The sequence below is a fragment of the Lucilia cuprina genome, chromosome 2 (assembly GCF_022045245.1).
Source record: "Lucilia cuprina isolate Lc7/37 chromosome 2, ASM2204524v1, whole genome shotgun sequence".
NCBI lineage: Eukaryota > Metazoa > Arthropoda > Insecta > Diptera > Calliphoridae > Lucilia > Lucilia cuprina.
In genome coordinates this window covers 5,153,595-5,165,541 of record NC_060950.1, presented here as the reverse complement: position 1 = coordinate 5,165,541, position 11,947 = coordinate 5,153,595, and the positions used below count along the sequence as shown (strand labels likewise).

General features: G+C 29.3%; 1 long non-coding RNA gene across 1 annotated transcript in view; it reads left to right on the top strand.

Moving 5' to 3' along the window:
• Positions 1 to 3,180: 3,180 nt before the first annotated feature.
• The window catches only part of LOC111683226, a 16,238-nt gene continuing 7,471 nt past the window's right edge, over positions 3,181 to 11,947 (top strand). The window contains exon 1 of the long non-coding RNA XR_006941573.1: positions 3,181 to 3,612. This is a non-coding gene — a long non-coding RNA (uncharacterized LOC111683226). The remainder of the gene's footprint in view (positions 3,613 to 11,947) is intronic.

Genomic DNA, 11,947 nt, shown 5'->3' with positions numbered 1-11,947 from the left:
TAGTCTAGTCTATAGTCTAGTCTATAGTCTAGTCTATAGTTTAGTCTATAGTCTAGTCTATAGTCTAGTCTATAGTCTAGTCTATAGTCTAGTCTACGGTCTAGTCTATAGTCTAGTCTATAGTCTAGTCTATCGTCTAGTCTATAGTCTAATCTATAGTCTAGTCTATAGTCTAGTCTATAGTCTAGTCTATAGTCTAGTCTATAGTCTAGTCTATAGTCTAGTCTATAGTCTAGTCTATAGTCTAGTCTATAGTCTAGTCTATAGTCTAGTCTATAGTCTAGTCTATAGTCTAGTCTATAGTCTAGTCTATAGTCTAGTCTATAGTCTAGTCTATAGTTTAGTCTGACCTAGTCTGGTCTATAGTCCTGTCTAGTCTAGTTTAGTATATAATCTAGTCTAAGGTCCTATCTACGGTCTAGTCCATAGTCGGGCCAATAGGTAACTCTTGAATCTATATGCTTGTTTTAGGGTATTACTGAACACAATACAACAGAAAAAAACAAACACATCCTCGACTTTCCTTTAGACTTCTCTGTCTTTTTCTGATATGATGAGGAGTAACGACCAAAGGATAGCAATATAACACACAATCACGCACACAGGAGTACGTACGAAAACCAACAAAAAGTGCTGGTCTTAAAAAAAGGGGAGACTTATTGTCAGTGTAAACATTGAAACAAACCAAAGATTTTGTTTGGATAACAGTTCTTTAAGGAATCCAATCACGTAGAATTTCTTACAGTATTATTTAGAGGTTGTGGGCACTTGTCACCAATGATGGGTAGGAGTGCATGTAGGAAAAAAATTACAAACTACGAATAAATAAAATCAGAGGCTTTTTATTAGAAATGCATACGAAATTAGAGAAGAGTTTAAGAGAAAGGGAAAAGGAAAATACAATTAGAAAAATGATGTGTTAAGGAAATTGCAATAATATTACCCAAACACTACCCATGAACACATGGACATTGTAATATCTGCTTTTTACCAACTGCATTACTTACAAGTTTTGCGAAGAGGGAAAAGGGTTGCATTGAATCCGAATCTGCTCTAAGAATTTTTAAATTACATCAGGTTTTCAAGATATAGCATCTTTGTTTATTAGCAAATATGTTTTGTGATATGAAAGACAAATCTTTCGATTTTAAAATAACATTCAACCTCTTAAATTTTCACGGTGTACTTATGAGTTAAATGAGAGCAAAGATCCTCATCTTTATTTTAAATCTATAACTTAAAATCTGAGTAAATTGTAGACATTGTGTGTGCCACAAAAAAAACTGCACTAAAAATAGACCCCACACACGCACATCGAATGCATTTCATATGCCCCAAACAATAAAAACAAATAATGCGCCTCAAGTTCATGATAGAGAGACCGATAACAAGAGTCGTAGACTTTACCGACACCATGCGATGTTCACATACAAACAGCTTTGTCACATAGACCAACGAGAGCAGAAAATAAGAAAAACAAAACATTTATTTTAACGAATGCAAACGAACAACGAAATTCTCCCCAAAATCACACGAATTGCATTCCAACGACGAAATGAGAAAATAAGAGCAACTAGAGATAAAAGTCAACCAAAAAACGTTAGAAACAAACAAAAGAGTTTGGAGCGGAGCCAGTTGGTTTTGCAAAATGTTCAACACAATGTGCACAACGACTGACTGCAGTCAGTAATAGAGGAACAAGAAACAACGGGTGCTATATGGGGGCCACAAACAAACGACAAATGTGTGGCATCTACATATATAGGGGAGAGTGTGCGTTTGTAACTGTGTAAACTGTTTGAACAGCACTCACATGTGTTTTTTGGATGGATGATGCTCTTTGAACGCATTTCAACTCTTCTCCCAAAGCCAAGAAGATGATGTTGTTAGTGTAGATGTGGAGGTTCATTTTCTTGTTGTTGATGATGATGATGATGACGATTGCGACTACTACTACTACTACGACGACGACTTCGACGATGAAAACATTAGCGACACTAGTAGACAAACTAACTAAACTGCTGGCCTGCTTGCATGTTTTGCTGGCACACCGTAATGTAGTTGATAGCCAGCTACGTTAGTCGTCAGTCAGTTGGCTAACAATAAGGCAGGCAGCCAGCTAAAGCGCGAGCCAACATGAGTGGTGTGTACGAGAAAACTTAATATTTGTTGGCTGACTGACTGGCGGCTGGCAACGAAAAATTGTGTGCCCTACGGCAACCATCATCAACATTATCATCGTAGTCGTTTTATGACTGAGACGCATCCAAGAAAATCGCCAGCCAAAGAAGAAAAAAAAAAAAACAAGAACGATGAAAAACGATTCCAAAAAAATTCTTCTTCTGGTCAACTCAACGTGTCATCGAAGTGATGGTGGTGATGGTCCAAGATGTTCAAAAAACAAATGCCAACAAAAAGGCAAGGAAAAGGATTCATCAGTAGGAAAAAATATAAACCATTTCATAAAAAAAGACAAAAATTTGTCGTTTTCTTGATTGTTTTTGGCCAAAACATGATGATAGTTTTCTTTGGATTTTTTTGGTGAAAACCAATGTCATTGTCCAACGATGAAGTATGAGATTAGCCAAATCAAATAGAAGCCAATATTTTGGAGTGCCAAATCAAAATATCATTTATGAACGAACATAAAGAAGACAACACCACGTTCAAATTTTTGTTTGAAGAAACACTCATAGTTGTTACACACACACACACATGCATGCAGGCGCATCAAAAAGGAATGAAAATAATCTGCTGAAAATAAAGGTCAGCTATTGAAAATATTTTCGGGTATAAACCAGTATTTGGATAGAAGTTCAACGCTAATAAACTAACCATCAGCCAAAATCAGTCCAACGTCTCGATCATACAGTCTCAAATCAGGTTTTCTTTTAATATAAACAAATGGACTAAATACACGATAAAATAACAACTTTATCTAGTATATTGGACTTGTATCACAAATAATGGGATTATACACGATTTATTTTGTGCAAAATGAGAAAAAAAACAACAATAAAAAGTGACATTCAAATATAAATAAAACAAAAACAAAACAAAACAGTTTAGTGAAATAGAAAAAAAAATAATTAAATAAAATAAATATAGAATTAATCTAAAAAAAATAATTAAAATAACACATGCAAGAGCAAAAAAAAAAACAACTTAAATGAATGAAATAATTAGTTTCTAATACAAAAGCTAAAAAATATTTAAATATAATTTTAATTCAAATAATATAAACAAATTGAAAAATTACATAATAATCACAACAACATATAACTTATTTATAAAAATAATAGTAATATTATCTAAGAAAATCCATAAAAGTGCAGCAAATATATAAAAATATAATAATATTAAAAAGAAACATATTAACTTAATTAATACTTCATAATTAATAACAATATTGGATTTAAACTAATGGCCAAATAATATTATATGAATACTCACCTTAATCTCTTAATGATAATTTTCGGAATAAATTTCATCATCATGTAAATAATGCAGGAATATGGAGAACAGAAACTGTGTAACAACAAATCTCTCTGACAGCTTAATGAATATGAGAAAGTCATATTATGATATTCTATAAAAGAAATCGAAAAAGTGGTAAGTAATTTATTATGTTTTTAAGATTTTAAACTTCATAATTGTAATGAAATTAATTTCATGTCATCAATGAAATATAAAATTTTTCTAAAAATTTTATAATAAAAAATACAATTTTATGAATAAAAGTAATCATTATTCAAATGAAATGTTTCATATATAAAACGAAAAATATCTGATTAACACAATTCTTTAGCTAAGTGAATTTTCTTTCAAAAGCACTCTTACAACCTGATTGTGTTCAAACCTTGAATTCTGATGCCCTTTCTTATTCTTCATTTATTTGTTTGTTATTGGAAAATTTGTTTAAATTTTAAGAAGTTGTATGTTGCATTTGAGATTAAAACATGTTTAGGAAAGCCGACCTTCTTCTGGTCGCAGGGGTTTTATGTTATGAGATATGTCTTCTCTAAATTAAATTACTCAAAGACATTGTGAGACTTTTAAAATTGTCATAACGTCATAAAATCCATAGACATTATCATATCTATACTGAATAATAAACTCCCTGGTAATTTCTTCCGTTCATAAAAGGCATATATCTCACTTGATATTATGACGCGCCATCAAAAATACATATGTCCAATTCACAATCGGTGTTGTACGATTGTATATCGTATTTTCTATTGATTTGTTTTTGATTGAAAAATAATTATTTGAAACATTTTTATGACATACAAGCTTACAACGATACGACATTAATTGTGAATTAGACAATAGTAAGTCATTTAATCAGAGGCTCTGTGTTTTGCTTAATTTAATGTTAATGAAAGCAATTTTATGTAATAATTGAAATTTTTAAGAAAAATTTCATTTTATATATGAAAATGTTTCATTATACTATGAAAATTGTTGATATATTAACGCAATTAATTAACTAAACGAAACATTATTTCTCTCCCTTGACACGATTGTGTTAAAATCCTGGTTTCTGAAGCCTTTTCACAGCACTTTCATGTAATAAATATAATTAATTTTTGCAAAGGCAGAGTAGCTCCATTTATTAGATACAATATTATATTAGATCCATATCAATAGGAAATCCCAGGAGATCGTTATGCTAAGACCCATATATCCCACCAAGATTGGAAATTTCTTTTCGCAATCTTAGCGACTTCAGCAGTATTAACTAAAAAGAAGCCGAATTCTACTTGAATGTCTTCTTTTTGCCCAGTATTCAGTTATTAGTTATATCAACTTCGATATATCCCCTTTATTTTGGGTTATAAGTAGTGATCTTCTTATTGCAAAAAGGAAACAGCACCTTGGCAACTCTACATGTAAACTAATGGAAGATACTATTCAAACGGCATTAGCTGTTCATTTTCATAACGTTAACGCTGTTTGATAATCTAAAAGTAGCATTTTTTAAAACAAATTCAACTTTTGACCCATCGGCAGCTGATCAGGGTTGTATTTTGTTTTGCGTAAAATAAGAAAAAATTAAGTGAAATAAATTTCACCAATAATAAAAGAAAAAGATTTAAAAATTTACCAAAACCTTAAAATTTTGATTGTTAAAACACTAATAAGTAGTATTAAAAAAACATTAAAATAAAGGCCGAAAGGTTGCGTGGTGTGTAACTTGCAGCTTGTAAAGCGTGAAAGTATAAAACGTGTTGCCGCCTCAACGCGTGTTATGTACTTCCATCTTTAGTTATGTACACTTTTTTTTGTCAAATATCATAGGTTCTTAGAAAACGATTGCAAGCGCAACTTTCTTTAAGTCTTCTTGATTCCCAAAGTTATATTTAGACCACACGTTATTCTTAATAGTTTTCTAATAAATTGCGAATTTGTGTCTTAAACACTTCCCACACTATCATTTGTCTGACAGGTGACCCAGCCTTGACAGATCCTGAGTTTTAAATCTTTATATTTCCGTATATTCTTCTGCTGCAGGCAAAAGGAAAAATTGCTATCATCAACATGTTTGTGAGCAATTCATTCACAATAGTAGATTTTCTTTGCAACAGCTGTTCAATGTTTACAAAACTCCATTAAAAACTTTCACAACAGCGAAATTTGAACACGTTAAAGTGAAAAAGGAACATATTTCATTTGAAATGTTAATTTGCGAAAGGGGTGAATAATTTTATAGTTTTTCTGAAATTCGGAGCACAATTCGGAGCCCCCTAAATTATTTAGATTTCAAAATTATTTTTTAAACGGTCAATACAAATTTAAAATTTAAATAAAATTGATATTTAAATATAAGTATGTACTTTAATATTAATACTTAAAACTAATATACAAACTTGTGTATTTATGTATATAGGTATATATACATATAAACATACAAATTTTAAATATGAAAAATATCTGTATGTTGTACTTGTACTATTTAAAATTTCTCTTAAGAAAAATCTTAATATTTTCTAAGCTCATGTCACGACAATTTGGCGCCACATAAATATTTTCCAAATTCTACAAAAATGACAATAAAACAACAATTGCACAATACAAACAAATAAAACATGAAATAGAATAATAACACACACAAAATAAATAAGGCCGACTAAAACAAACAAAAAAAAAACATTTGTTTTCCTACGAAACAAAAAATTATATTTATTTATATGAATATGGAAAAAAAAAATTTACAAACCTCCAAACTAAATATTCCTTCCTGCCTCCCTTAACAATATGAATATAGGAAAAAAAATCTTATAAAAATGAAATATTTATGTATTTCTTGTTAAAATCAAATAAACAGTGCATAAATCTTAAGAAAAAAGGTTTCAAAATAAAAACAATAATTTATGGAAATATTGTATGTTACAGCATTGTTATAGAAACTAATATCCTACTGTTAACAAAAGACAACAAATATTTGTTTGAATGAAACTTTTTTTCAAAATTTGATATTTATTGCTATTCATGTAATAGAGCAAAATATGACAGTGGTGGAGAAAAATATTGCTACATTACATTAAATTTACTTAAATCACAAGTATTCAAAACAAAGAAAATTTAAAGATTTATATATGGTTTAAAACATTAAGAACAAGTATATCAATTCTCTTTCACTTACTGTAAGAAATCTAAAAACGATTGTATGAATTTGCCAAATTCATAAAATATTTTTTTATGAATTGTGTGTTAAAGTTACACATTACAATAAAAATCTAGTCAAATGTTATTATAAGGTCAGTTTGAAAAACATTTTTTCTTGTATCAATAAAAAAGACCGCTGGAGTGTGTGTTTAGTTTTTGTGTCATCTGCCACAACATTTAATTTGTAAATTTGTTATTTTTGTATTAACAAATAATAATTTGGTTGTTTAGTTGTTGAATTGTGGAATTTAAGACATATTTAAACATACACGTGCATAATTTATTATTGTTGTTTTTAATCGATGTGAATGTAAATTAGGGTGATGCCAAAAAGGTAGTGAAAGTTGGTGTAAATCAAAGCAATAAACTACTACTGAACTAGAACTGAACTAGACTGAACTAGAACTGAACTGAACTAGAACTCAACTAGAACTGAACTAGAACTGAACTAGAACTGAACTAGAACTGAACTAGAACTCAACTAGAACTGAACTAGAACTGAACTAGAACTGAACTAGAACTGAACTAGAACTGAACTAGAACTGAACTAGAACTGAACTAGAACTAAACTAGAATTGAACTAGAACTTGAACTAGAACTGAACTGGAACTAGAACTAAACTAGAACTGAACTAGAACTAGAACTAAACTTGAACTGAACACGTTTAAACTTTGCATTTTTTAATGTTTAAAACCGGAGCCACCCTATTACACATAATTTTCAGTTTATGTATAGGTGTTTGTTAAGTGTGGGTGTAATTTTATTTATTTAGTGCTTTAAACAAATTATAATATGATTTTTATTATATATAATAAAAATGTTTTAAACGTTTATTTATGTTTTTGGGTAAAATTAAAAATAGATGTGGAATGTATAGGTACTTAATATATTTCTTTATATGTAATACACAGTCGGTCCAATATTGTATCTTAAATTAACTTTTATCTGGTTTTTTGTTTTAGGCATAAAAGGGAAATTTTAATTTGGAAATATGGAAAGTCTATAGAGTATTATGTGGACTAAAGTATGCAGTCTAAAGGTTAAGTTATCAGTAGACTTATTTTTTATTATTCATTTAACAGTTTAATTAACATAATTACTTGTAAAAGCAAACAAAGTGTAAAATATTCATTGTTTTCTTTAAAATGTTGCATACTTGTAGTCAACGTATACATAAATAACACTGATTTTAGGCTGCTCAAACCGAAAACATAACACAAAATTAAAATTTATAACCAACATTAAAACAATTAACAATTTCCATACAAATAAAACTAAAAGAAAAAAATATGCAAAGAACTAATTAACAAAACAACAAAATTAGCATCCTTTGTAACATTTCCAAATTTAAACATCCTTCTGCTACTTATTCAAAAAGGACTCTGCTGTTATAGCTTGCAAAAGTAATAAGACAAATTACCTAAAAGTCATTACAAAATAAGATTTAATGGGGCGCGAAAAGTGAATGATATTCTGTTATATGTCTTCTTAAACAAAAAAAAAGTTAAAAGTAATTGCAGCCTCTTGCCCCTTTAAAAAGAAAACTATGCAATTTTTTCACGTTTACAAAATAAAATTTATTTGTAATGAATGAGGAATTTTTGGCAAAAAGGCTAAAAATAAGAAAAATAACTGAAATTTAAATACTTGTGACACAAACAACCATGTTTTGGACATTTTGTAAAAATGTAGCTTTTTTATAAATATGCAAACGAAAAAAAATAAATGTATGCAAATATTTTGTTCTTTTGAAAAGAAAACAAAAATTACTAACGGAAATTGGCAAATATCTTATTGTTAAAGTCATTTCCATTTTTTTGTTTTCTTTTTTTTAAACTTGGCAATTATTTTTCTCTTGAATGCTTGCATATGCATGTCCTTTTGTTATTTTTGTATATTTTTTTAGAATTTTTTTCTAACAGGAAATGCTGGTCAGTTGTTAAAGGACAAAATGAAGCTTCAAATGATTTTGTTCTCACTTGGGTTTTTTATCATTTCCACCAATAACTATTTTTTGTTTCCTTTCTTTTTTTTGTGTTCAAATGTCGTTTTTATTTCTGTTTGCAAGATTTATGACTTCCCCAACATTTATATTTTTTTTTTTTTGGTGAATTTTGTTTTTCTTTGTTGCAAAACTTGTGAATTTTATTGATGTTATAGATTTTGTTATAAATTTTCAAGCAAAGAAATTTTTATTTAAATAATTTATTAAGGACAAAACAATTAATTGATATATTACTTTATTGTTGGAAGGAAAGGAATTTAAATTAAATCAGGAGCGGATGCAGCTCAAACGTTTGGGGGGTTAATTTTTTCCTTTTTTATTTGTCGAGAGGAGATTCCCTCTCGACAAATAAACCCCCCACCCTCAGGATCAGCACCGAAATTAAAAGTTGCCTGAAATAACAACAAAATTCTATATTTCTAAAGTTGTTCGAATGAGATCAGCTTTTTCTATATAAAAGTTTCTCTGGGTGAGATCAAATGTTTCTATAGGAAAGTTGTCTAAGTAAGATCAAATTTTTGTACAATAAAATTGTCTCAATGAGAGTAACTCTTTCTAAAGAAAAGTTATCTGACTGATGGTTACTTTTTCTATAGAAAACGTTTCCATTTTAAAGCAACCTTTTGTACAGAAAAGTTTTCAGAATAAGAGAACCTTTAAAGAAAAATTTTCTCAGTTTGAACAAGTTTTTCTATTGAAAAGTTTTCTGATCGAGAGAGAGTTTTTCTTTAGAAAAGTTGTCTAAACCAGAGTTGTTTGAATCAAAGTTACTTTTTTAAAGAAACGATTTCTGATACAGAGCGATTTTTTCTTTAGAAAATTTATATGACATTCTCTAGAGGAATATTATTTGATCTAGATCGAATTTTTCTATAGAAAAGTTATCTCATCTGAATCAGAGCGACCTTTTCTATAGAAAACTTGTATTACAAAGAGCAACTTTCTCTTTAGGATTAATATCTGTAAGAACAATTCCTATAGAAATGAGAGCAAATCTGAGTGCAAGTATATTCTATAGTGAGAACTTTTTTTAGAGAAAAGTTTTCCAAGTGAAAGCAAAATTTTGTATAGAATAGTGAGCAAGAAAGTTATTTAATCTAAAGCAAAAAGTTTTTTGAAGCTTAAAAGATGTCAGTTAAGTGTTACCAACAAGGGACCATTATGACCCTCTTCTTTAACCTAAATATTTAGACAGGGATAATGGAAATTTTGTAATTTTGCATTGTTGTAAAAAGTTTTAGTTGCAAATTATATGAAATTTTTAAAAATCCAATGACAATCTAACAAGTGTTCAAAAAATTATCAATAATTATAAAAAAAGACATTAAATAAAAGAGAAAATTCTGGCAAAGAAATATACAAACATACGAAAATATTAACTAATGCCAAGATTAAATCAAATAACAAAAAAAAAAAAAAATATTTATTTTGATTTTATTATTGCAACAAACGGCAGCCAATAATTGTGAGTGAAAATGTAAACAAGCCCACTTTTGAGAACCCCCCACCCCTCCTTTCACAGTACTCTGCTCATCCACGAAACATTTAATAAGTGCCAACTTAGATAACAAAAAGGTCATTGACCCAAACAACTGATAGACTTGCCAAAATAATCAAACTTGAAATTATCAAACAATAATTTTACAATTAAAGCAAAAAATAGAAGAAAATAAAAAGGAATGTCATCCAAGAATCAACTAACCACCTGTTCATTTAGTCACCAACGAGGATCATCAACATCATAATCACCACCACCGACAACATGAATGAATTAAGATTGTTGAAGAGTAAGATGTTCATATAAAAATCCATTCATGAGCCAAATAGGAAATACCCCAGAATGCTGGCCAAATGAAAGAAGAAAAAAAATTGAAACAATTTTTTGATGAGCCAATACGAAAAACACAAAATATTTTTTTGTTTCAAGACATTTTACGAATAGTGGGCGCAGCAGATTATGCCAAGAAATTTAGACAACTGTAGCAGTAGTGATAAAAGTCTGGGCAACTCATCAAAAATGTGCGTCAGCAATTAACCAAAAAAAAAAAAAAAAAAAACATCATGTACAACAAATACATCATAAGTTTGATTGCCAGGAGAAGAGTGAAAATTTGTTTGGCTACACTGGCACACGACCACGACCAGGTCAGTATATGGCACGCAGCCACATGAGATTGAAATTAAAGCAACAATTCTAATGCAAATGTGCGCAAAGAATCAAAGAATAAAAATAAACTTAATGAAAGGAACATTACTGCAAGGACTTTAATCTAAAGTAAGAGAAATAGTTTAATATTTTTCATCTCCATAAAATTACAATTATAACAGTCACAAAAATAGATTTCTTATCCTTTGTTTTAGAAAGCCGGAACAAAATACACAACAAATCCTTAATGTTTATATTAAATTTATAACATTTTATTTGGCTAAATACCAACACAATAAACATGTAACATTAACTCCATCTTTTTGCCTAAAAATTCTTTCTTTTTTTCCAAATGTGGCAAATAAGTATGAACGTTAGAAAGGAAAAAAATAAAAGAAAATTGTTATGTGTTGGCGATATTTTTCATCTTAACATCTTGTGTTGTATACGACTATAATGCAGCAGACATTTAGGCGCTTTAAGTTGCAGATTTTTAATGCGGCATAATATTCAATTTTAAAGCAGAGAAATCTTTATGGAACCCCATGTAGTATGAGTGTTATGAATTTAAATGTTATAAATTCAAAATACTTATACGCTTGAGGCGGCTAACTCTTTAATAACCCAGTACATAAACGTACTTTCAAAAAAGCGAAGACGTTTCTCTACTAAATTCTGATGAAGAAGGGAAGTGTTATAAGATTAATAAATAAGAACATTTGAAAATCCTCAAGGAACACATAAGAGTATGAGTGATTTAGAGTTTATTCAAAATACTCATACGCTCTAGGTAACTATTTAGAAAGTCGGTATCCAATTTAAATTTGAATATGAAATTGTGATATGAATATATATCCCGCAAATTCTATCATGTAGATTAAACTATAAACTAAACTATAAACTAGGCTATAGACTAGAAAGACATATACAAGACTATATGCCAGACTATAAAATAGACTAAACAATAGACTATAGACTATACTATACACTAGACTATAGACTCGACTATAGACTAGACCGTAGACTAGACTATAGACTAGACTATAGACTAGACTATAGACTAGACTATAGACTATAGACTAGACTAGACTATAGACTAGACTATAGACTAGACTATAGACTAGACT